Source organism: Passer domesticus, chromosome 1 (assembly GCF_036417665.1).
Source record: "Passer domesticus isolate bPasDom1 chromosome 1, bPasDom1.hap1, whole genome shotgun sequence".
NCBI lineage: Eukaryota > Metazoa > Chordata > Aves > Passeriformes > Passeridae > Passer > Passer domesticus.
Genome location: NC_087474.1, coordinates 145,286,371 through 145,314,146, shown reverse-complemented (window position 1 = coordinate 145,314,146; position 27,776 = coordinate 145,286,371). Strand labels below are relative to the sequence as shown.

The window sequence follows — 27,776 nt, the reverse complement described above, 5'->3', positions numbered from 1 at the left end:
AAACAAATTCTAAGATTATATAGAATGGAGGAATAGGAAATGTTCTGAAACACTGTCATCTTAAGATATGGAAAAGAAGAAAAAGCCAAGATTTTGATGTTCTACATATGCAAAAAAGAATTAATGTTTTATAATCTTCTTCCTAATGTATGCTTTTTGATTCTTGTTAAGTTTCTGAATGCTGCTGTGAGCAAAATTAACATAATTTTCTTTTGAAGTAATTTACTACCATACTTAATGGCTGAAATATATTTTGGCGTTTCTTGAGAAACTTTCAGAAGGTAACTATTTTTTATTTAAGATTACAATTGTTGAAGTTGTATTTGGTTTTGACACAATTTGAATTTGTTCCTTAAGAAAATATTTTTTTACTTTCTGTTTTTCTTCTAATCATTTGTAGAGAAAGGCAGGAATTTTTATAGTTTTACTTATTGCTTTTTTCACCAATAAAACCAAAAGAAAATAATTTCTTACCATGAAACGCAGCTTGTCTCACAGTAAATCACAAAATGAAGTATCTCAGCTTCAAGATATTTATACCCTTTGGGTTGTTAGTCTGTACCAGCACTTGGAAATGCAAAATATGGTCTATCGCCCTACTTAAAATAGTGAAAATGCCAGTAATTTACATCACAATGGAAATGCTATCTCACTCTGTTTCAATAATTTCAATAATTGAAAAATGCTCAATTTCCTACTAATAATGCTAACATTCAGCTGGCATTTGCAGTTTAAGCTGCTTACCAGTTTTCTACTAAATACACTTTGATGACATTTACTACCTTGTTCAAATCATAATGTACATGTACAGATGTACAAGGATTATTCTTTTCACTGGCTGAGATATAACAACTTTGGCTTGGAATTAGTGTCTATTTTAAGCATTCTGTCTAAGAAATAAGATTAGTTCAGGGACATGAAGACATTTATTATAAGGAAGTACAGGGGAAAAAAAAGTCATGTCATCTATAAAGTTTAAATAAAAGGTATATCAGGATATTTCTTTTGTCAGAATCTGATCAGAAGAAGTAACTAGAATGTAATACGAAACCTTCATCAGTAAACTTGAAACAGACATCCTAAGAAGAAATGACAATTATAACAAATCTTCCCTTATGTGGCATATTCTAGGTGTCAGTATGAGATGAAACTATGCACAAATTTCATCTTACAGACAAGACCTCACTGTCATTAGCAACACATGGAAAAGTGCAGAAGCTCACTTTAAACTCTCACTGCCAAATAGGTTTTGCTACTTCCATGTTCTTTTGCAGTCTTTCAAGTTAATAATCTTGATTACTTCTACTCTAGCAATTCCAAAAGGTCTGCACTGACTCATTCTATTACACACAATAATCACAAACATGAATATTATTCTAGAGGAGTCTTTTAGATGTCTGAAGTGGTTACATATATCCAAACAATACCTTTCCTTTTAAAAAGATGAATAGGTATAAAAAAGAATGCAGAACAAATAGTCAGCTATTGGCACCGTGTTAACTTTCTGTCCCACACTAATAAAATATACATCAATATACTTCAAAAATATTAATTAAGAGTTTCTTTTTTGTCAGAACCCAAAACATCCGTCTGGATGCCCTGGATGGCTCAAAATCCTGGCAGGGGCTTGGAGACCCTGGCAGGAAGCCAAAGACACATGGGATTTTGATCTTAACCCATGGAGCAAATTACCAACTCTATATGAAGAATTACAAGTCACAAAAGTTTAAGTAGCACAATAGTAGTTGCCACAGGGTGAAAGGTAGAATTTTGAAGAATTTGACTATGGGGGTCTAGGGGAACAAGATGGAGGGATTTGGGCATTGTGCTGTCCTTCTTCCTTCTTCTTCCTAGCCTCCATCTTCTTGGTGATGGTGGCACTCTGGTGTAGAGTAGAAAGTCACTGTCTAACATAGGTGATAGGTATTGGGAAATAACTGTAAATATTGAATACATAGTTTGTAGTATAGAAGACAACACCAACTCAGGGGCAGGCAGTGTGCCTCAGCCCGACCTGCAGAACAGACCTTGGCAGGCCAGACAGAAAATATTTTAGATAAGAAATAATAAACAACCTTGAGAACGACAGCCAAAGACTTCTGATTACTTCTCAGACAGCTGGGTTGGGGAAAAAAAACTCAGGTTCATCTCGACCAGAGAAAACCCCGAGACTTTTTTCCCCCAGACAGTTCATAATTCTTACCTGCACATTGCTTTCTAGAAAATTTGTTCATATTGAAGGGGAAACTGAGGTCACAGTAGTCTGAATAAACATGAAGACAAAATTATCCTTTAGACTTCTTTGTCAGTTGTACCTCTAAACAGATAGGATGTACACATATTTTTTTATACATTTAATCACTTGGGTACTCACATTTATATAAAAATTAACTGGACGACAAGGAAAAAAACAGGCCTTTAATGTTCACATAACTGAACTGCAAAGGAAGCTTAATATAAAAATATAAGACCTACAGCTTTTCACTGGAGAAATCAACATGTAAGCATTTTCTCACTGAATTCAGTATCTCATGTGGGTGTCAATCTAGCCAGAAAATCTTTCATTTTTGTATTACTGTACTTCCAAAAAGCCTCTGATGTGGAGAAAAGCCATCTGAATCAGCACAAATCTTAAACCCCTGTGGAATTTCACTCCCTCAAGTAGATAAATAAAAATTTAATGTGTTTCAGAATCAATATTGTGGCAAACTGTAAGCCACCTAGATGTGTTTAGGAAAAGTTCTTTTTTCTTTTCAGTCCTTTGTGATAGAAACTCCCAAGATACTGCTAGAAGTTCAATTCCCAATCTTCTAGCAGGTCCCATGTGAAACACATCCTGCATTGCAGCTCAAAATCAGATTTTCCACAAGACTGTTGCCCTTTTCATTTATCACAGAAGAAGTCAAAACTTCAAAGGTGGCAGAAGCAGCATGTAGTTAAGAGCACTTCCATGACTTAGCTGGCTGAAGTAAGTTGCTTCCAAATATTTCTTAACAAATGTAATTTTGCCTGTTGTTTGAAGAAAAAAAAAATGTTTCAGTTTATGACATAGGACTATTAACTACACCATTAATAAGGGTAAGTTTAAATATTTTCTTTTTGAAATGATCAGTGAGGTTGAGTATTCTTTGTACCAACAGAGAGTAATAGCTTATTTGAGAGATTTTAGGAGTTATACAAAAGCTGAAGCTTTTTATGTCTCTTACTTTTGCCACAAATAAGATTTAAAATAACCTTTTTTGTTATTTAGGATAACAAAGGAATTTCAATATAATAATTTTTATTATGTCACCCTGATAAGCCTGTGTTTATGCATTAGATACAGTACATATGTGTAGATCCAGCCTCTGACCTCGAGTTTCCTTTCTTTTCTTTGTTTTAAGTCAGTATCAAGTATTTTAAGTGCCATAGTAACTTTGAAAATTAGTCCAATACAAGCAATTCAAGTCATAAATCCAAAATCTGACACACCTTTTATATTGCTTCATTTTTAGCATGCTACAGGTGAAATACCAGGGAATCACATATATAGCAATATGGAATATACCATGTCCTAGATTTTAGGAAGTTTGGAAGGAAATTTGGATAAATTCAACAGGTACCAGAAATACCATAGGTATTATTTGTGCGGCTATGGTTACAGTTACACTGACTACAGTTGCATCTATAGATGATCCACTTGCATAATTTAAATTCAGCTGTAATTAAAGGTTATACAGGTGTGGGAAAGTAATAAATAATGATGTGTCTGGTGGTGCTCATTGAAATTCTGACTGGAGGAAATTATAAGGTAAATTAAGGATATCTGGTGCTATACAATAAACCTTGCAGAGAAGTACTTGTGAAAGCAAATTAATTTCCATTATACTCTTTATTGATTTTTCATTATAAAAGATTTTTTTTCCAGAAAATAAATGCATAAAGTGAAAATCTTAAGAAACCCCATAAGAATGTGAGTAAATGGAGAGAAACTTAATTACTGAGTATTTGGTGGGCCTCATGTGAGTGTAGGAAGGTATTTGTTTTCCTTTTAAACTTAGGAAAGTTTCGTTATACGTCTAACTGTAAAAATAGTGTAACTATTCAAAACTAAGACCATGAACATCAGAAGAGTCAAAGGCAATGCCAAGATGACAGACAACTCATGAAATAAGGGCACATTCATTCAGAAAATGAACTCCCAATCTGATTCTGGAGATGAGGGCTTCCAGTGAATCTATTTCTAAGATTTAAAAGAAACAATTCGGAAGACAGGAATAATATATTATTTTAGAAGCTTTTAAATAGAAGTTTTAGAAAATTTTAAATATTTCTTACAAATTATTTTAAAAGGGTAATGTTTCAATTGTAAATTCATATATATATGATTGCTATTAAAAAAGATAGGATAGACCAGTATACTAGCATTGTTCACTGTTGAACAGAGTGTGTAGCTGGAAATATTAGTTTCACTTTATTTTTGCAAAATACTATCAAATACTATCATATTTGTAGCTTTTTTCATACTTAAAACTTTTTTTCTTTTAAAGTAATTTGGAAATATATGTTCAATTATATCTTTATTTTGAAAGAACTCAATTTATGAACTTCAAAGAAAAGTAGAGAACCAAACTTTAATTGTGCTGAGTATGAGACAACTGAAAATTTTGAAAAGCACTGAATGTGTAATCAGTATCACATTCAAAATGCCTGGCTGACTTGAGATCAAATGAAAAAAAAATGCAAAGGACAATAAAAGTTTCTTGTGTTCAGCCTGGTAAATAAACACATGTCACGGGAATGGAATGTACCCCATGCATTCCAGTAATGAACTTGAGCTAGATTTCAGGTTTTATGAAAGGAGGATCCTAGATTCATCTGTTAGGAGAGACTTGACAAATGAGGAACAGTCAAAAGCAAAACAAAGAGAAAAAAAATGCAGGGAAGTCAGGAAATGCATAAGACACGCCAGCAGGGAAAATTCACAAGAATTGTAAATAGACTTTAGATGGCACTTGAGGGCTATGAGACTACAACTGACTGCAAGAGGGTAGCAACTCTTGTTAATAAAATAGCATCAAAAAGACTGTTTAAATTGTCAAAAAGTATGAAAAATATATCATGAATATAAAACAACTTGTGTTTTGTGTTAACTGTCTTTAAAATCAGACCTGTATTAGGAAAAAAACCCAAGAGAACATACCTCCTCCTTCAAATCGTGAAAAAACACCTCCCTCCTATGTTTTTATGGAAGACAAAAATTATAAGCAGAAGGATAAATTCTTATAAATCCTTTAATGCTTTAATGCTGGACTTGCATCAAAACAGATTGTTGAAAAAACATAATTCTTTTTCATGTGCTGCAGCTGAATGAATCCTGGCAAAATATAGAGCAGAGATGCGATAAAATAAGCAACGTTAATTGGCCAAAAAGGAAATGGAGAGAAATCAAATAAAAATAAAATAAATAAATAATAATTAAAAGATCCAACTTTTCTGCTGCCACAGATCAGGTATAATTTAAAGAACTTTAAAAGATGGGAGCAGATTTGAAAGATCTAATAACAAGAAAAGAGAAAGTCAGATAGAGGCTAATAAAGTCATCACCACTAGTGCCAGAAAAATTGAGGTCATAAGTACTACTGTTAAAACCAGTTGCAGCCATATGTGATGACAACAGTAGAAATTGCTGAACCTTCTACCTCTAAGCAACCAATTCTTTTTTTCTAACCATTCATCTGAGGTGTCAGTGCTATAGTCTCTACTTCTATCCTTAGAACTTTGAATTCAGTCTGTCTGTCATGCTAACATATCTACCATTTCCATGCAAAACTAGAGCTCTCATCAGAGGCTAATTATTTTAAAGCATCTGATCAAAAACAACATATCTTTCACCTGCTCTAAAGTCCAAAAGTAAGTGGGACTTAATCCCAAAGTCATCTTGGGAGTTCTTGGAATTTTAGATATTTGGGATAATGCTTCCTATCCAGAGAGATCCTGCATATCCTCACCTTTTCTCTTCTTGCTGTTTGTTCAGATGCTGCAGTGACTGACGCTCAGTGACAATCCCTTAAAGCCCAAAATGAGATGTCTCAGCTCACCTTCTGGTGTGTGACAAGAAATAAAATCTTGGGACAGAACTAAGGCCAGCTATTTCAGTGAACAGTTAGGTGGTGACACCAAGCAAATACAAAATGATTCTGCGAAAGGTTTTAATGAAATTTTACGCAAGATAGAAAAGGAGGCACACATGCAGAAAAGCAGAAAGGAAAAAATATGCATGACAAGGACATAAATAATTTTTCTGAAGTGAAATTACACATACCCACACTTCAGATTATGAGGCAAGAGAAAATTGACCTGTGAAATGACTGACTCAGTAAGTCAAAATCTTGACAGAAATTATGACATGTTCCTTGTAGTGCTGATCAAAATTATTTTTAAGTATTTAGAACATCTGTATAAAGTAAAGAGACAATATAATGGCTTCAAAAATTAAATATTAATTACTTCAGAAAGACAAAGAGTTTCTGGGAAGCACAAAATAATATGGAAAAATTATGTTTTCTTTTGCTTCCTCCTTCACAATAGATAAAAAAATTCCAGTGCACAAAAGCAAAAAAGAAGAAAGCAGTCTAGAAATTTTGTTATGTCTGACCCCCATTTTGTGCTTTTCATAAAGTTAATTCCATCCAGTTTTAAATTAAATTGGTGTCCTAATTAGAATTGTTGTGCTTCAATCCTGAAATAAATCACACCTATATAAGATTCCACTTCTTACATACAGGATGTCATTTTACACTTTACATCTAATACAAATAAAACACAAAATGGTTGTGATTGTGTGTAACTTTTAGCTCTTTGGTAGAATGTAATTTGCATTGAAATATATGTCTTTCATAAGCATCTAGAAATAGTCATGTTCTTAATTTGTATGATTGATACTAATAAAAAGATAACTTGGCCCTTAAAATGCCAATAATTTTTTCACAGGTTTTTAATAATTCCTGCAGTTATATTGTTAGTGAAGCCTAATAGATCAATAGAGGTAGTTAATACAAAATTTTCTCTGAGTACAAGTTCCATTCCATTCTTCCATTATCCATTATTCTTACCAAAAAGAAATGTCATTTGATAAGACAAATTGTGTGTGTTTTTAGTTTTTCCCCACATACCTATAATAATCTTCTTGAATATATGAGCAAACTATCAGTGCAACTCTTAAACATTACATATGTGATAAGATTGTCTCACAATCTGCTCCAAAACATCTAAAAGTATTTAAGATGTACTTATATATTCAAACATGCACACAGAATTCAGTGGGCTTTAAATATTGTACTATTTTTTAAACAGATTAGTCCACAGAACCACAGAAGTGCTAAGGGACCTTAAAGATCATGTAGGTCTTACCCTCCTGCCATGGGCAGGGATCCTTTCACTGTGTGTATCCCACCAGGGACCACAGACAAATTGTATATGCATTTCACATCAGTGTTGCCTGATCTGGTGCTCTTCACCCAGTGTATATCTTTGCTCCAGCCTTTTCCCTTTGTTGATCTTGGTTTCTTGAAGGACAGTCTTGCAAGCAAAGGCTGAGGCAAAGAAAATCTTTTATACCCAAACCTTTTCCAGGTCCCCATCTTGTTGAGCAATGGGTTTACATTTCCCCTAGTCTGTCTTCAGTCACCTATGTGCTTATACAAATTCTTGTTTACTTTGACATCTCTGGCCAGATACAATTCCATTTGGCATTTAGATTTCCTAATTTCATCTGTGGGTGTTCTCACAATGTTTCTGGATTCCTCCCATGTTATCACACCCTGCTTGCTTCCTACCCCTGGACGATCCCCTTTACCTGCTTGAGATTGATGAGGAGCTCCTTGTTAATCCACACATGCCACCTGCTTCTTGTCTAACTTCATATTTATTAGAATTATTGGACATCATTTAGTATCAATTAGTATAAGCTCGCAAGCTGAATGTGTGTGTCGTGGTTTGGCCTGGAAATGTGTTTCTGGAAAGGTCTAAGTCGGGACAATCAGTGGCCAAATTCAAAATTGGCATGTGATGTGGCCATTGAGGATCTGGATACGCCTCTGAGAACACACGGGGGTTAAAAGCAGGAGATTCCCAGAGAACTTCCTCTTTGGGAATCCGGCATTGGTGAGTGAGATCTGACCTCTCCCCTGCCCAGCTGCGTCTGCGTGGGGGAGGGGGAGGCCATGACAGGGAGGAAGCCAGGGCCCCAAAAGGTGCAGAGGTGGAAGAGAACATGCAGGGGTTGATGAGAATTGAGATGTCTGGGCACCCCCCCCCGGAGAGAGAGACAGAAACTGTGCTGGCAACTCAGCCGGCCAGAAGCGGGGGATGCGGCAGCTGTGGGAGTCCTGGACAGGCAGAAGTGAAGATTTTAACCCCTTTGTAGACTAATAGAAACCTTACAAATACTGAATCCTCCTGAATCAGGATGAAGTGAGAGAGAGATGAGAGATGGGCAAGCGTGAGGAAAGCTAGAAAAGAGAAGAATCCTGAGTGGAAGAGATGATGGAGTGGCCTTGGGCTGGACTCTTTCTTGTATAGCCATGGACAGACCCGTGTTTTTTCCCTGTGACCCAGAAACTGTATTTAGGGGGAGGCAACACCCGGGAGTCAAGAGTGAAGCAGCAGCGTGAACAGAAATGGCTGAAGGGGGTGTGATATGCCCTCTGTCTCCACGGAGAGGAAGATCTCTGTTCATGAGGCCCCTTGGCCCCAGGGGGTGAAATGTGGGGGGGACTGGTGTCCCGAAGTTGAGAGACTGCTGTTTCTGGAAGTGGGTGGAGCATCTTTAAACGGGGAGCCCTAAAAGCAGTCCTGGCCCGTGTCCAGTGGTGAGAGCACTGGACATGTTGGGGAGAAGTCATGAGGGCCGATGTTCTCTGGGTGGGGCCATGGGTGACACGGAAGCACAGGAGGTTTTAATTGTGCTTCCAGGGGAGGTCTATGAGGCAAGGGGGGACTCCTCTCTCCCTGATGGATTTGAGGGTTGATAATTTGAGGGGTGGTGAATCCGTGGAGAAAAGGGAGGGGGAGGAGGAAGGTGTTTGGAAGGTTTTCATTCTTAGCTTGGTATGTGTTCCTTTCTAGATTTGTAATAAATAAAGTGTTGTGTTTTTCCCTCCATCCCCGAATGGGAGCCTGCTTTGTTCTGTTCCCGGGTCACATCTCACAGCAACCATTTTGGAAATATACCCTTCATGGGGGCCCTGGCATTGTGCCAGGGTCAAACCATGACAGTGTGTTTTTTCTTTTTTTCCTTCTGGACAACATTTTGTTCATCTGAAACCTTTAGAACCTTCTTTTCCAAAATTCAAATTTGTGAAGGCGAGTTGCTTTTTTTTTTTTTTTTTTTTTTAATAAGATATTTCTGGCACAAGGAGGAGGCTGCTCTTGGTAATTTATTCATACTTCCTTCAGGTGTGATTAATCTGTTACAGAATCAAATGTAGTTTGTGTTAGGTGTACAATGACTCAGAACCCTGCATAAATTAGAGTCTATTGTGCTGTGTGTTGTCACAGGAGGAAAAGCAGCAGTGAGCTTTTAGGCGCTTTTAAACATTGTTTGTTCAGCATGAAAGAACTGATCTAAAATGCAGTGGTTACAGTGTTTCTTGTATATTTTTGTCTTTCGGAAAAGATAGCTGTATCCAATTACAACCTTGCCATGATGTTCATCTTCACACAAGGCATGAAAACATGTAACCACAGCAGCATCAGTGACAGAGTGAGTAGTTTAACCTCGGTATGTGTTTTCCAACACCCACATCTCAGAGCAACCTGCAGACACAATATAGATATAATACAGAAGAACTTGAGCAACAGCATCTTCAGTTAAAAAAAAACTCTCAAGACTTTTGGCATCTCTCTATTTAAGGCATTGTGTTACAAGGAGATTTGAAAGAGACAGACTCCTTTTTTGCCCCTCATGTACTAATAAGTCTTGTAAAAAAAAGTAATTCCAGTTCAGTAGATGTTGGTTTTTTTCCTTTTCCTTTCTGCTATCCACATTGTGCTTACATCTCTTGTAGAGAATAAAGATGTTAAACTATTAAAAGTATTTACATTTTTTGACATATTGTTCTACCTACTGCTAGAATCCTCCATATAATTTGCTTGGAAATCTTTAACAGGAAAAAAAAATGAGCCATTTGAATCAGATTTTAAAATTACTAGACAAAATAATTTTTAAATTTTAATTTTAACTATGTATGCATGACAATAGTTTTGGTCAGAATCCAAATCTGAAGTAAAAGTTCCACCTTCTCTTTTGAAAATGTATGTCCTAATGACATCAGCTAAGAGATATAATATAAAGTTAGCATTCTTCAGAACAGGTGCTTTTGTCTGGGCTGCAACACAGAGTCAATAGGCAACACAGGCAATAAAAGATGACATCACCTTGAGAAATTTTATATATAAATACGCTGACTAATAAGATCCTCTCCTGAGAGTTAGAAGACATTCATTAGCACGAGGTTGATAGGATCAGCCCCTTTTCTCTCATTTGAAATGTTTAATAGAGACACAACTCCTGTTGTCCTAATATTTGTGTTGGAGAGATCATAAATATATGATTCAATGCCGATGGCTATTTTCCAGCATGGGGAAAGCACTCTGGGGGGAAGGAGCTGCATATCCAACCAGCTGTAGATATATTTCCCTTCTAGCTCTTGCAGAAGTGGACTGATCACTAATACAAAGCCAGTGGCATTTGTATTGTGTTTTTCTGAGACATGTTTTTCATGTGCATTTTAGAGTTCAAAGCACTTAGCATAATGAAAGGGTGATGCCTTTAATTAGAGGGCAATAACACCATGTGTTGCCTTAGGGCACAGTGTGAGGGTAAGGGTGATGTGACAGAAGTTCTGTTCAGACCTTAGTAGAGGTCCATGGCAGGTGGAAGAAATCATGCACGATACATTCACAGTATGTTCTTGACACAGATTGCGGAAGTTATTCTGCCAGTTCTGCCATGATTTTGTTTTGGAAGGAAATTTTTGGGTCGGTCCAGGGGCTAACCAAGGGCAAACAAGCATGTGCTCCTAGGGGTAGGAACCCAAGGGACCAGGACCCTAAAGAGAAAAGGGGAGAAGGGCGAGCAGGCAGGGAGAAAATATAGACCATATCTATATCACTAAGTTATACATACCACATTTATGTACCATTACATCATATTATCAAGTTCTCTGAACAATTGCCCCACTTAAGTAGATTATACTACGAAGAAAACTAACTCCACCCAGGACTGACAGAATGTGAGACAGGTTTATTTTATATAAGTAAGGAAAAAAAAAAGCAAACAAAATTACAACAATTGAGAACCCCCTCTCTAAATCCTACAATGTTCTACATGAAAAATAAGTTAAATAGTTGGTGCATATTTTAATTACAGTGATAAAATATACTTCAAAGAGGGATCTCCTCTAACTACATTTGAATTGAAAATTTTCTGCTCCATAGGCAAGAAATTATGGTTTCTCTGTTGTCATTGTGCATCTTAAGCAAATGAAAAAATCCATTTTGTGTTTTCTAACAAGACTATTTATTGCGAACCTTTTCCTACTTGAACAGATGTACCAATAGCATTTGTGTTTTCTAAAAGAAATTGAAAAATAAATGTTACTAACTGATTACAGATTTATAGTAATTTTAAAACAATGACTGTCTGAGACAGAGTGTAATATATCTGAAATTTTCAGTGTTTGAGCGCTGTTTAAAAGTAAAATCATTTAAAAAGTGATGCTATAGGCTAAATTTTCACCTAGGCACTGGGTCACAAAGTTGTGGTCCAAGAAATAAGAATGCTTCAGTCTTTTGTCCAGTGTAATTGCGAATAAAATACTTTGTAGGTGTCTTTCATAGGATCAAATTACTGACTTTTCCCCAGGCTTTAGTAGTCAAGTATTGATAAATAATATAATGCTGGTTCCTTTCTTGCCACTGATCAGTTTACCTATGGTGTGAAGGCTCACAGCATATGTTCAAATACAAAAACAAAACAAAAGCACAAGAGACCAAACAAATACAAACAAAACCTAAATCACACTTATTTGAGCAACTTACCTGTAAGCATAAAAAATTTAGTTTTCATTAATTTGGAAAATGAAACAAGGAAACAGAAAACAAAGACTACAAAATTTTGACATTTCAAAAGTCACTCTAGATCATCTGCAAGTCTCCTAAATGTAGGCCAACGTGTCTCTGAATTTACCTGAACTTTGGGTAAAAATTGTTTGTAGAGCTGTCAGTAAACATTTTGACATAAATATATGCTTGAGATAAAATTCATCAATTTAGGAATAATTAGGTTTAAGTCCCATCTTAGAAGTGCTTTGCTAATTAGAAATAGATAAGTCAATTTAGTTATAAGACTAACAGAAAAGACATCTTCAGAGCTGATTCTTTTCTTTATAAAGAAGGTCAGGTAGTGCTGCCACATGCTATTGATTTTCAAGAGAAACTATTGCATACTTCAGGATTTAGATTTTTTGTTTAGTCCTATATTCCTTTACAAATATATGAGGTTTTGGGCAAGTATTTTTAATAATGTCTTTTTTACATATTTTCTTGAAATCATAATCTCAAATATAAACTTTTTTTGTGAAAAATTTTAATATTTTAAATTTCATTTACCATTTGGAAATATTTTAATTCCTCTAAAACTTGCATTAAGTACTATGAGTTGTCATGGAATGCTCTCATGCCTTTTTTGTTGTTGTTTATTTTAACACTATACAGATTTCCTAATATCTATAGAAAATTGTAAATTAGCAAAATGTATAAACTACAGTAAAACAAATAGTATCAGGAAAGGGATAAGAAGACTACAGTTCAAGTCTAGAGAACAAAAAACCCACATTTATTATTATAAGGTTGTCATAACCTTTTCTCTCTACATAGAGTGGGTGATGGCTACATCTTGCATCCCTGTGTGTGAGGGTCCAAAAAGTGGCACTAAATGCAAAATACTGTCAAACAACTGATGTTATAGTTAAAAACATTTATAAGATTTAAGCTAAAATGAACAAGCCAAAATTTAATGCCTTCCTTCTTCTTACTTTTATCTGCGATTATGTCAGAAGAGAGGATGACCAACAGTTGCATTCTCAAAATATACTGTCACCCTTTTCTCCTATGTCTTTAATATTATTTTGGTTTTTTTTTACTTAAAATTAAACAATAGTTTGGGTTGGAAGGTAAATTTGAACATCATCTAGCACAAATCTCTGCAATGAGCAGTGGCATCTCCAACTAAATCAGGAGACTCTTGAAGAAAGATCAAATATTCTCTGACTGCATAAAGAACAGCTTAGACTTCACAATGGTAGTTTCATATAGCCTCAATTAAGTTGTCTTAACTAGCACACTGATTCAGCAGCTGTACAAACAAAATACTTATAAGAATACTTGGTTTTTTATACTTCTAATTTTTTTCCTAATTTTTTTCCATCCCCATTTCAACAGAATGTTCATTTCATCTACTTCTTTATTGATTGCTTTCTGGATTGCTTCCATTCCTTGGGATATTGGCCTAAAAGGTCCTATATTTTAATGGTCATGGTTTGGTAGAATAGTATGAGAGCTCCTTTTACCTTCCTAAATTATGTCTGGCATCCTATAGAATTTGCATCTTGCAGTCCATTGCTTGTTCCTACCATTGCTGAGCACAAATTACAAAAAAATCTTTAGGTACTTCTGCAGTTCTAAATCCACCATTTTGTTTCAGTCTCACAATTGCTATTGCTACTGCTACTGGCAATAAGAGTAAATCAGCATATTCGCTGTGATTTGTATTCACACTATGAAGTCCAGGTGTTAGACTCTTTTTAACGGCCTCCATTCTATGTCAGATGACGTGGGACAAAAGGTAAAGATAATTAAAATAATTAGAAAATTTCAAGTATGAGATTTGTGTTAAATATCACAGAAAATCCCAGTCTGCAGTAGGATATTGATATGTTAATTAGTTTGCACTTTCACTAAAAGGAAATGTTAAATAAGGTCTCTACACACTTTATAAGCAGAACAGCTTGAACAATGCTTATCCTTAATTTAAGAAATACTTTCATGAAATAATTCTTTGGGCTTATTACCTCATTTTTCTAGCAATATGGTCTTATATTTGACAAAGGTAAGTAACATAATTATTACATTTAATATTTGAACATAAATATTTCTTTTTAGTTTTATAGCATGTTCATCATAGTGCTTTGGCTGAAAAAGGGAGATAAGAATTTGAAAATATTTTAGACATGAGTCTGGAAATATCACACCCCTGCTTATTGAACTTAAGATGCAAACCAAGTTTCAAGGACTAACTTTTTGACCTGCCGCTTAGTGCTGATCTTCCATATTAGACATTTGTCTACAATTGAGATAATAGATAAATTTATAGTGCAATCAGTTTTGTTATTGTAAAGTCCATTCTCATTCATTTAAAGAGGAATTTAGAATGTCTGTTTTCTGGAACTTCAGAAGGAGATAGTGCTAAAATCTATGTACACAGCTCCTGTTCCATTTTGGAAACAAAGTTCCAAAATTATCCCATGTTCTATTAGTTACATTTCTCTTATTTATTTTGTGTCTTTAATGTCTTTGCTTTTGCTTGGCTCTTTCATATAAAAGAATATGTCGCCAAACAATATTCAATAAAATATCTAAGACTAAATATGACTCATGGATTTATCTTGTTTATTGATTTGAGATATGATTGAAGATCCTCTTTAATATCAATAGCCTCTGTATCAGGTTACCTGGTATGTGAAAAAATCAGATATGTTTTTACAATTAATTAAATAAAAGGGTGCTTAATTATCCCACATCCACACCAGCTCTTATTTATTAGAAAATGTGATCTGCATCTTAGATTGCACAGGACCATGTGAATGGAGCCTAACAGCCTTGGGAAGCAGTAGGCATTTGGCTGGAAGAACAGGATCCTTTCACCACTGCAGCAGCTGCCACATGTACAGCAACCAGAACGCTCATATCCTTGAACATACACCTTTATGCCTTTACTCTGTGACTGTGCCATTTTCCTCTAAGAAAATACATAATCTGTGTCTGAATATCTCCTCTGTGTGCATCCCATTTGGTAGGGGGTGACAAAACTAAACAAATTCCAACAGCTTTGATTTAGTTTTTCTTTTATTTATTTATAAATTATCCACTGATAACTGCAGTATCTGTGGACTCATCTAACTCTGAAGTAAAGTGGCAGCCACTCTTGATTCTAGGAAACAATGTGTTTTGAAATATTTGAATATTATGATATCCCAATATCCAAGTATTTTTGTCCAAAGCTAGGCTGGACTTAATTGATAAAGCTTTTTTCTTTTAACATGGCTGTTACCATAGCTCTTTCAAAAGATACCACTAGGTTTTCTGCATTTCTGAAGTTTCTCAGGCCAAAATGTTACATGGTATATACAAAAAAATGCTTGAACAATTCTATAAATCAGATTAGAGTAGTCTGCATTGTGATAAATGAAAAAATAAATGCTTTAAAAGTAGGAGTACTGTAGAGTTTAAACAAAATAAATAATTACATTTCCAATGGGGAAAAAAAGTTAACTTTCAAAGCTAAGTTTTAAAATTAAAACCTTGCTTATTTTCACTACACCCAGACATTCTGCTTTTTAGAAAAAAAGTTAATTGGTCGTTATTGTACCAGTATCAGTAAACTGGTTTCTAGAAGAGAAAAAAAAAAAAAAAAAAAAAAAACGAAAAAAACAAAACCACATTGTACTATAAACTGCGCTTCTAAAAGACAATTTTCTTCAGACTTTATTTCTTAACACAGCAACATTTCTTCATATTGGTCTTTAAAAAAAATCTTAATTTCTTGCATTGCCTTCAAACATAGTACAAAATTCAGAGGATTAAGTATACATATCTACATACACTCAGAAATAAGATACTGTTATCTCTTTTTAAAATTTGTTATTAATACCTGATAGATCATTACTATCAGGAGGGCAGCTGCTGGTAATTAACTCATTCTGAAAATAAACAAAAATGGGAGATACTTCTATAATGCCTTAAGGCGATCTTTAGGTCTCATTCTAATTCTTGTGATCTGCAAAATCTGCCATATGAGAACACCATAGACATTTGTCAGCTATAAAGAACTAGCAGTCACATGAATAACTGCTGTAATATTGCAGATTATTTGAATTCTTAGTGTATAAAAGTGCTTTAAATTTTATGCAAATCAACACTTAGCAAGAGTGCTTGAACAATATTACATCTGTGAGCATCTCAGTTCAGTCTCAGAAGTATTGGCCAAGACAACACATTGGAACAATTTTGACTATATTTTGTTTATTATTCTAATGAAAGTCAAAAAATATCCCTGCTCAATCCAATAAGATTCAAAATAGACCATGAAAACTTCATAAAACACCCACTGTGTATGTGGCATCATAACTTATATTTCTTTCATGTCACAGTTTTTATCTGAGTGACAGTTAATTTTGGAATTGCATTTGCTTTTGCTTATCATAAACCAAGTCCTACAAAGAGGTGTCTTCAACTTACGTTGACCTCAAGGGAATAATTCCTTACAGTTTGCTATGGTTTCTTAGAAACACAAAGATGATTCCTGTTTTTTCACTCTGTTTTCCAAACATGCTGCTAGCTTTAGGACCTAGAATCTTTTGGTAGAATTTTATGTCTAGGACTTAATGACTCTGATCCTTTTTCTATTTTTTTTTTTTTTAAATTTGCAATTCCAAAAGTGAGGCTGAGACATATTTGAGGGAGGAGAAACTGATATTTATTTATGCATGCAAGTGGAGGTCTTGAGAAATTATGTTCAGGATCAAACAAGACAATGGTTTCTGTGTTGCCATGGTTAAATAAATTCTGTGGGCATGCAAGGCTGGCATTACATTAGAAGAAGGACAATGGTAAACAGGGATAAATTTAGATTAAGTGGAGAAGATAACTATTGAAAAGATTTCTATAGAGACACAAGTGAAGATGGATTGTTCAGTGCCGTAGGAAAAGTTGCAAAGTTTTCTGTGAAAGAATAGAATGGAAAAACATCAATTTTAGTCTAAACATTAAGCTTTTCATAACAGTCTTTAAAGAATGGAGGTTTTATATTAAGTTGCTTTAAATTTAACTCATTAAAAACAGTTCAGAGTCTGGGGTAAATTTATGCTTTCTCTCTAGTAAATATATCAGTTGATTGCATTCTATATTGAGAATTTTATTATTATTTTGTAATTATATGTTTAGAAAAAATACCTTTGAAGTACCTTTTCGTGTATTTCTGGAACAAAAATAAAATTAATGGGTTAATTTTGTCCAACACTATGAGTGAAAAGGAAAATTCAGATGAAAACTTTATGTAAATATAATTGTGCTAAAAACAAAACATGTAGAACAGGTGACATAATTTTAGAGTGATATTTTAATCACGTAGACAGAAAATAACCTTTCTATGCAGAAATCTGACTTGTCTTTTTGATCACATCATAATTAGGTCACAGTTTTTTTGCTTTCACTTAACTTTTTTTGCTCTTAATCAACCCATAACTTCCCATGGGTGAGTCTACTATCTGCAAATCTTTGCTTTAAATTTTTAGATGCCAAGGGGATGTTGCTTAGTTTCCTTTAAGGCAGATTTTTTTTTAAATCCAAAAGCTCTCAGGGCTGTTAGGTCTCCTAATCACAGGAAGTAAATTAATTACAATTTTCCTTTTTATCATGGTAGCTATCTGCAATATTCAGGTTCAATGCAGTATTGTTTCTTTCTAGACAAGGAATAATATGGATTACACTCTGGAATGAGAGAACTGCGAGTGTACGGGGGATCTGTTTGTGGACCCCATACAGGGAGAACAGATTGGTAACTCTATAGGTCTATCAGAGGTGTGAAACAAACCAGACTTCTCTGCAGACTATGTGACACCATTTTATCACCATGATATGTTGATCTGTAAAAGCTAGACTTGATTCAAATAAAGGGGAATACTGCACTGTGACCGAGGGTATATGAGAAGGACTAAATAATCTGCATGTTTCAAATTTCATCAATTCATTGACACTGATAAATTTTGTGTCATATTTTTTTCTTAAAGAGAATAAAAAAATCCCATAGCATGCATAATGACTTGAATCTTACAAGTCTGGAATTAGTTTCAAGATGCTTTCTGTTTCAACAGCTCTGATAAAGACATTATTATTAGTCATAATAATATTTTGGCAAATGGCAGGGGCACCTTATGGGCTATTCATGTCATATTATCCCCTCTATGTGTATGTTATCCCTGAAATGAAAACAATGCAAAACAAAACAAAATTGGGAAAAAATGACTTAAAGTGAAAAGAATAAAAAACATATAACATTGAAAATAAAAGGTGAAATTCATATTTATTGGGCATGCTATGTAAAAAGTTTTTGATTACTGAGGGTCCTGTTCTGTCATAGTCTCCAAATATAGCATTTATGTACAGTGCATTGGTCAGTTTACAGACAGTTCTTATTTAGAGAAGGAGAAAAACTGTAACATATAAAAAAATCTTGAGCTTTTCCATGCAACTTTTATATCTAGCCTTGCATCCTGTTTACAGTAAAGCTATGTAAGTCACTTTCCAGGGAAATGTATCACTTTAGAACAGTTAGAAGGGACACATTCCACAGGAACAGATTGGTCAGAGCCTCATCCAACCTGACCTTGAATGATTCCAGGGATGCAAGCCACTTCTAGACATGTTTCAGTGTCTCACCACCTCTAAAGGGTTTCTTCCTAATATCTAATCTAAACCTACTTCTTTTCAGTTTAAAGCCATTCCCTCTCGTCCTATCTAATTGTACTCTATTAAAACGGGCCCCATTACTCTAACCCATTTCAGGTATTGGAAAACCGATCTAAGGTCTCCCTCCTCTTCTCTTCTCTAGGCTCCATCTGTCTCAGCTCCATCTCTCTCAGCCCCTCTTCAGAGGAGATCTGCTTGCTCCAGCCTCTGATCATATCATGGCCCTCTTCTAGACATATTTCAACAGGTACACATGTTTCTTGTGTTGGGGGCTCTAGAGCTGGATGAAGAACTCCAGGTGTGGGTCTCATGTGAGGAGCAGCAGGGGGAGAATTGCATTCTCCCAGCCTGTTGGCCAAACTGCTTTTGATGTAACCCAGGATGTGGTTGGCTTATTGGCCTGGGAGTGCACATTGCAGGCTCGTATTCAGTTTTTTATTCACCAATATCCTTAAGTTCTTCTGCTCAACATTGGTCTCAATCTACTTTTTGCCCAATGTTAATCCATGTTTGAGATTGTCAAGAGTCAGCTACAGGACTTGGCCTTCTTGCCTTCAGAAACTATCTGAGGTTCACACAGGCCCAGCACTCAAGCCTGTCAAAATCGCTCAGGATAGCATCCCTTTCCTCTGGAGTATAAATCCAGCACTCAACTTGGTGTCATCCCTTTTTCCAGTAAGCGGAAACTTCACCAGTCTGTCACAATTGTCCAAACATGAAGGAGAGTGGCTTAGCATTTGACTGATTCCTCGGGATCCCTGGATACATCTTACCAGATCCTATGGATTGTGCTGTTTCCAGTATTTTATTTTCCCAGTCCCTGCCTTTCAAATTTCTGAATTGGGTAGGGTGGCTGGAGCACTTGCTGGTGAAGACTGAGGCAATAGAGTTATGGTATATTAAAACTTCATAGACATTTCAACTGAAATATGCAATCTTACTACTAAATATTGATTTTTTTGACATGTTGGATGACTTTTTAAATTACTAATAGCTTTTAGAAAATACAATGTCAATAATATGATCGTCAATACTCAGAAGAATACCAGTTATAATATTTTCCTGTACCTTAAAGACAAATTGTTTCTTTATAATAAATTTGTGCCTATTATGTTACAGTTACCCAAGTCAAAATTTTGAAAACAAGTTAAAAAATTACTTTTTACATTGTTATGTCCTCCAAATGCAACCATTAGAGATCCATTAAACTCCATAGCTATTTTAAATGTCATGACTGTGAACTGCTGTTACCAGACTAGTACAACACTCTTATGGAAGAGATGAACTGTTTAATGATTTATCTGACTCTTTTTGCTGGTTATCTTGTTTGAACTGAGCGAGCTAAAATGGCAGCTCTGACCCTGGTGTGACACAGACCCTGCATGGCATCAAGTCTTATCATAAAATGAAAAACAGGCAAATTTATAACAAAAGATTTTATGCTAAGGAACATTGGACATTCAAAATCTAAAGAAATACAAATGTTCACCTATATGCAGTCCACCAAAAAATATGATGTTATGAAACACTGACCAGTAAATATTTTTCATGAGTACTGACTATATTCAATTTTCAGAAATATATCAGAAAGATTAAAATGACATTCCAAAAGAAAGCTCTTCAAGAATAATTATTTAACTTTAATGAGCTGATCAAGTCTTTCAAACTTTTAAAAATCAATTGGTGGTAATAGAATTTTGAACAGAAATAAAAACACAACATGCATTCGCAAAAGAAAGATATAAAGTGAAAGATGCATAAAAAAATAGCAGCACACCAGAGTAATTCATAAAATGAGTGGTGTTGCCAAGTTTGTAGCTGAAGATAATTACACTTAGACTTGTGCATTCAGCTAAGAAGTCATTAAAATTGCCTCAATTCCCACCCTGCTGCAGCAGCTATCACCTTAGCCACACTGCCATAAGATGACATTAATCCCTTTGAGGAGCTCGGAACTCTCAGCAGATAGCACTCTTCCCCTGAAAATAGGACACTTGGATGCAAACTATGTTTCTTCTCTCCCATGACTGGTACTTTAAACCTCAGGTCATAGCACAGACTGGGCTGTAAACTCTAAAACCCTCTTGTTTACCTTCCGACATTGTTTGGAAAGAAATACCTATTCATGGATTCAATATGTGACAAACAATGGCTTTAATGACTTGGGAAAGAAATTTGTTTGGGAACGTGAATGGCTTGACCCTGACCTTAAAGACATTTCCGAATCTTATCCATTAACTCTTACAGCAAAAGGGTCATCACAAGTTTTGTAAATTCAAAATGTAGATGGCAAGACTCACTGTGGAAAGAGCTGATCCTCTAGATAATTATGGTAGATAATTTAGTGATACACTAGTAAATTTGGGTTCTGAGGGTGTCAGATTGTGTCAATCTTCTGGAGCCTAAGTGAATTAGATAGAAGTCAGATATCAAGCTCCTGGGAGTATGGAAGTAGTTGAAAATGTAGATAGAACCACTGAGGATTTCCAAGTCAAAATGGAAGGTGTCTTTTAGACTTTGGAATATTATGACTAGGTGTCAGCTGTCCTTTTCATTTTTACTTTATTGATGCACTAATACAGCTTTTGAAATCATAATTCTTCTATTAAAAATACATAATGTAAAGAAATTGAGCTGGATGCAACATAAAGTATAAATAATGACCAAATGCACGGATGTATGTTTTCTCCAAAATCAAATTAAATATGCAGGTTCTGAACAGAAATCTGTTACAGGGAAACAAAAATAACTGAACAATAATGATAAATACTGTGTGTGATATTGCAAAAATTGAAAATGTTAAATTAATGCAGCTAATCTCCTAAAGTACGTCACATATGTACATATATATGTGTGTATAAAGTAGATGCAGCTATAATGGATGGATCCACACAGCCTAGTTGTTGCTGTGGTAAATCATTTCATGTAAAGTACAAGACCAAACTAAGCCAGAAAATGAAGGGTGTAAATAATTTTTCCACAAATAAATCAAGATGTGAAAAAAAGAGGACATAGATGGGGCATCTAGAAATTAATATGAATATAATTACAGTTTCATTTAAGGTAGTATAAAGATGTACTTTTTTTTTTCTTTGAGTATGTTCATTTACAATTACAGAACACAAGCATTTGAAAAAAGATGCTAAAAAAATGTATAAATATTGATTTTAAAAGAAACATTAAATTAGACTTGCTTTATATTTTGATAGTTTTGGTTCAGCTGTCTTGGGAGTAGAAGATGAAAAGAGGATATAATTGTTTCACAATGTAGTTTGATTTCAAAGCATTTAGGGGCAATTTTTTCTTCTTAATTTGACACTAACTTCAATTAATTGTTTTTGTTTGTTTTGTTTTATTTTGTTTCCCCTTCTATCTTTTTATCTCCATGGTCTTTAATTATACAGAAAGTTGTGATCAGGGTTTACAGAAAGATAACAGACAATCACAATGCAATCAACATCAACTCCTGCTTCCTGATGGAATCTTCTCTAACTTTGATGAGGATTCTCTACTGCTTTCAGAATATAATTTTGAAAAGACATTTCTTAACTCCCTATTAGACTTTCATTGTGTGAACACTGCATAACAGCAGTGGGATACTGATATCAAAATGATTAAAATTAGCCATTATTTCACACTTTTAGTGTTTGCAGAAAGACACGCAGTGGTGTGATAAAGATACAGACTCTATGGTTTCAACAATCATATTATTTTGTCTTCTGGAGAAAAATTAACAACTTAAAATTACACCCTATCAGAAGAATTTTGGGCTGCAGTAATTTAATTATACAATTAATCACTTTCATATTAGTATTGAGGAAAAAAAATCATATGCTAGGTTAGTATATAACCATGCCCTCCAGGCATTAATTTTGTTTTCTTTTAGCAGTTTTTAATTTCACTTGCAGTGAAAGAACATATGATATACCATGGTGGTCAGCTTTTCATAAATGTAGGATCTGGCATGCTTATTACCTTGCCATCTAAGCATATACAAAATTAAGGAAATATTTTTGCCAACATTTTACAGATTTCTTTAAAAACACAGCCTTAGCTAAACAAAGTGGCACTTCTCAAATTTACTTCACTTGTTCTATAATAGTCATGGATAGATGGTTTTGCTGAATACAATGTGTACCACAGAAGGCATGTCTTAAGAAAGAAAAAGTTTGGAATTCTGATCGGACATTGGACGGGGAAGTGTCACAGTGAACTACAAAGGTTAGGATTAGAGCTGCTTCAAAGTATTAAAAATGGCAGTGTAAATTGTCAGTAGGAATTTATCTTGGAAAAGGTGATTAAATCACCCAAAATATTGTTAGAAAGTCAGAAATTAACCTTACACATCTTTAGCTTATAAATATGATTTAATTCTGACAAACTTTATTGCATCTATCAACTCAGACAAAAATTACTTGATTTTTCTCTAGATATTAGTAGTTTGGGTTTTTTTCTGCAAAAATTCTAGATGGTGTGCAACTTCATATATGACTAATTTTTAACCACACTGTGCAGAACACTGTAAAAATTTCAACCATTACCTGCGCTTTTTCTGTTTAACTGATTGCATAGCCAGACAGGTCTTCAGAAAAAAAAAAAATCGTCTCATAATTTCTACTGACAATATTTTAAACCATTTTATATATTCTGTGTTTGCAAGGTACCCAGACCAAGAAGATAGAGTGAAACCTCTTGGAACAATACAAGCAGGTTACACCAGCTTTCTGTTGTACCGGGTAATAACCATTAGATCGTTTGGTTTTTTGGGGTACTTTAGTTACATCTTACAAGCAGTAATTGAGGTGAACTACTTAATGGAGTTTAACTGCACACTATAAATAAATAAGAAATGTCTCCCTTCCAGGGGGTAGGGTTTTAGTGTGGTTTTTATGTCTGCTGCACATGGCCCTGGGCACATTTTAGAACATGTGTTTCATCAACTGATCAAACCAGCACCAAGAAAGTGAAAATTATAATTCTGAAATAGCTGACTTGAGCTCCTTTTTTTTGTTTAGTTTTATTGGTATTGCGGTCACTTTCAGTAACAGATATTTCTTTTCACTTCTGGTTATAAACTGTCCTTCCTTCCAGGATGTTTACAACTTTAACAGGAATCAGAATAATAAAACAGTCAATCCTTTCTGAATGAAGCCTACTGACAGATGAAGTTGGAAACCCTCAGTGCTTAGATGAATGTATCACCAGTATCCTAAATACAAGCAGATGGCAACTTCCAGGAGAATGTGCACATTCCCCGGGGGAGAGGAGAAACGTTACAGCACTCCACCACTGCACTGAAGCAGATAATTAGGCAATTAGATCTATTAAAAGCTGACAAAAGGAAAAGTATACATGAACCTTCTCCTTAGGCTTCAATATGGTAGCACTTGTAATAGCCTAGACAAATTCACAGTGAACACGATGTATGAATTTTAAGACTGATTTATTGCAAATTACATATGTATAATCCAATGCACACTAAATATATACTAGGTGAATTTTTCATATACCCATATATGTTTATACATATAATACAGATGTGATTACAAATAATTTTCTTTTTTCACACTATGGTGAATTTGTTAAAAGTCTGAAGCAAATGTAGTTTATGCTCTAATTTCCCCCAGTGGACTTGATTCCACACAGATCTGTTTCAGGATGCCAAAATGTGAAGACTGGGAAGTATTCTGCTCCTCATGGAAGGTAGTTGTCTTTTCCAGTGCATCTGGGAGACACTAATGTTTGCACTATAATGAGTGGAGAGAGAGCTTCTCCATTTCTCAAACAATAATTTTGCTAGGAAATGAACACATCTTCAGCATGGACTCTCTGTGTGTCTGCGCACATCCTTCAGCAATAGTCAGATAAACCCAGCTTAAACACTCACATCACAGAAAGAAAGATTGTGGAAGCAAAGATTTAGTAAGAAATATAAGTTTTGGGATGTGGCATAAAGCTACTTAAAAACCTGTGAAAATAAGTAGATTTTAGGAAAGGGGTTCCTTGTCAGTGTAATGTCAGAAAAATTCAACAAATAAGATCTGATCTATGACAGTTATGTCAGCAATTTCCTATTCATATGATTTTGAAAGATAAAAAGATTTTTTATATATAAAAAGATTGGTGGAACTGAAACTAATTTAACTCTCATATTTGTTCGGTTAAATGCTAACACTATAAAAGGTGAAAAAATATCGTGTCAGTCAGACCTGCTTATTTTTGGTGTATGAGTACAAGTAATAGATTTCACAATTTGTTTCTCATGTGTTCCTTCTGGTACAAGGAAAAAGTCAGATTTAAAGGCCCATTCCGGTTTTCTCTTTTATTAGCTGAAAAATGAAGATTCAACTATACATTTTTATGTTTCTTTCCATATATTCACATATACATAGGCAATTTATTAAAATATATTGTTAATTAAATAATAATATACTCTCTATATATTAACTGTATTATTTATTAATAATATGTTATTAATATTATAATTTTTATGCTATGCCATGGCTCAGGAATCAGTCATTCTGACAGGCAATATACAAACACAAGTGAAAACAAATGTGGATTAATGCACACTTCAAAAAATCCATACTACATAGTATTATAAGACAAACACAGTTATAGGAGCATAAATAATAAATTAATTACAGACAATACAATAGAGTAAATTCACATCAAATAAATTAGAAAGATCCTGATCATAAGGAAAGTGAAGGAACCCAAAGTTAAAAACATCAAGCAGAATATATCTTGTGGTTTCTGATGCAATGTGGCACAGAATGAAGAAATGAAAACACAAGAAAAAAGACAAAGCCTTAGAAGAATAAAACAATAAAAAGACCAAGCAATGCTAGAGGAAGATATAGCAAACAGTCTCTATGAAACAAAGCCATAAATAGGTAATAACATCAACTTCTTGAGACATTTCAAAACTAAGTTAATTTAGAAAACCTAAGAGGCCTGTATCTTTTATGTTGCTTGAGTACTTGGTTTATTCTACATCAATATTCTCCCTCTTGAGTTGTTCCTTTGCAACAATAGGGAAAAGTTCCTAAAGTTGTTTCTCAGCAAACAGGGAAATCTTTTTTTCTAAATTACCTCACAGTTTTACGTACTTTTTAAAATATGGCATCCTTGAACTATTCCTACCTCATTCTGTACATTAGTGGCAATTTTGCATTCTCCTCCAGTAATTTCTGGATAGTTTCCAATTTCTATGACTTCTTTGTGAGGCTGAGAATATAAATGTTCTCTCATCACTGCATTGTAATTCTAATGCCCAACCTTTTGCAGTTTTCAGAGAGATAGTTCACATGCATGAGCATAAGACTGGGTTTTATATATATCTGGTTGTCATTGAGGAAGGAAACTAGGAAGGTGTCATTGTCCTCCTTGTCCCTCTCCCTTCTTCAATGAAAACTGTTCATTGCATTGGCAAATGCCGTTTTAATGCAGGAAATCTAATGTCTCTGTAGTCCCTCAGAGTGCCTTTTGAGAGTTTGATTTCTTTTCAAGCAAGGAGACTAAATCGACTTTCATCAGATCAAGCTAGCATCTTTGAAGTATCCTTATATGACTTTTTATTGGAAAAACAAAAGCGATAAAAACTCTGAGACTTTACAACTAATTGGGCTTTATACAGATTATCTAAGAAAACAATAAAAAGTAGTTCAGGCCACAAAACCCAATGATTTCTTCCGGTATTTAATTCGATGTACCTATGACTTATTATTTTGCTATTTCTCCCTTCTGCTTAAGCATTACAATCTATTACTAAACAATTGAAAAGGCACAAATGGAATGAAAAGTCTGTGTAAAAAGCAACTAGCTTATATGTTGCTTTAGTATAACTAACACTATAACATTGTGTTATCGATAACATAGTTCTCTGAAGTTGTACCAAAATATAAAAGTTGTTATTATATGGATATAAACGTTATTATTATATTATATAAAAGTTGTCTATTATATGGAGGCCAATGAAATTTTGGATGAAAGGATGTTATATTTGAGATTCTGTAAGAGACATAATGGATTTTAATGCCAAGAAATCAAGATAAAGATATTTTCAAGCAGGTTGAAATAATGTGGTACTCATTGTAAAATCTAAAGTTGAAATTATAATTATTTATAAAATGTCATGCAGTTTTAAGTTAGAGAGTAACACGAGTAGCTTAAAGTACTGTAAGCAATTAAAGAAAGACTTTTCTATCCCATTTGAATTTAATGTTTTTGAATGAGATTTCATGTTATTTTTGTCAACTGCTACTCAGATTAAAAAGTTGCAAAAAATGAATAAATAAATTTATTCAATTCATTTTTCAAATACTACTGCTATGATCATATAGAAGCTTGGTTCTGAACAGTTGTTTAATGCTACTAGAATATTTCTGTGTCTATTGTTTTTATTCAGTTCATTGCATGTTGTGATTGAAATGGAGATCATGAAGGTATCTAATTCAGTTTCTGCTTAAGTAATTTTTGACAGATGTTCTTTTTATTCTGTTTTAAACAGTGGTGGTGGAGCCTCCAAAGCCTTGCCAATGTAGTTCAGAACTTTTCTATACATACCACCAGATGTCTCATCTGTTTAATTTCTTGGCTATGATTATTGTTCATGTTTCACATGCAAATACAGAAAGAAGGAAAACTGGAAAACATAGTTGGTTTGATTTCTTATTCCTAATAATTTTCAAGGAACATTTATAAGCCAAGTATATCTATATCTAATTCTGCTTTTCTGATTTTATAAAAATAGGGACCATAGAGCTTTATCCAGTCTTTCAAAATCTCAACAAGTATCCCTGAATTCTAAAGAGATAAATTACTTAAACTCTGAGACTTCATTACCCAAAAGGCAAGTGGCTTTTATATGAAATTAACCTATAAAATGAAAATGTGTGAATTAACCTGAGCACTTTTAAAGTTTTCTTGCTTATTCCTGACTAAGATTTTATCTTTTTCATTGTAATTGCCATCTGTTCTGTGTT

The 27,776-nt window shown here is 34.3% G+C and overlaps 2 long non-coding RNA genes across 3 annotated transcripts; one reads left to right on the top strand and one right to left on the bottom strand.

Annotated features, from left to right (window-relative positions):
• Nucleotides 1-658: 658 nt before the first annotated feature.
• Nucleotides 659-8,408, bottom strand: LOC135283875 (uncharacterized). Of its 2 annotated transcripts, XR_010349491.1 has the most exons (4): nucleotides 7,838-8,408; nucleotides 5,991-6,083; nucleotides 5,183-5,356; nucleotides 659-3,009 (listed from the first exon to the last, which is right to left on the bottom strand). It is a non-coding gene; the product is annotated as an uncharacterized LOC135283875 (long non-coding RNA). The 2 variants fall into 2 exon arrangements; XR_010349490.1 differs by lacking the exon at nucleotides 5,991-6,083 and having other exon boundaries at nucleotides 7,838-8,404.
• A 965-nt stretch (nucleotides 8,409-9,373) lies between these two features.
• On the top strand, nucleotides 9,374-26,966 carry LOC135283874 (uncharacterized). The gene is made up of 4 exons (XR_010349474.1): nucleotides 9,374-9,745; nucleotides 18,932-19,036; nucleotides 23,450-23,525; nucleotides 23,881-26,966. It is a non-coding gene; the product is annotated as an uncharacterized LOC135283874 (long non-coding RNA).
• Nucleotides 26,967-27,776: the final 810 nt, after the last annotated feature.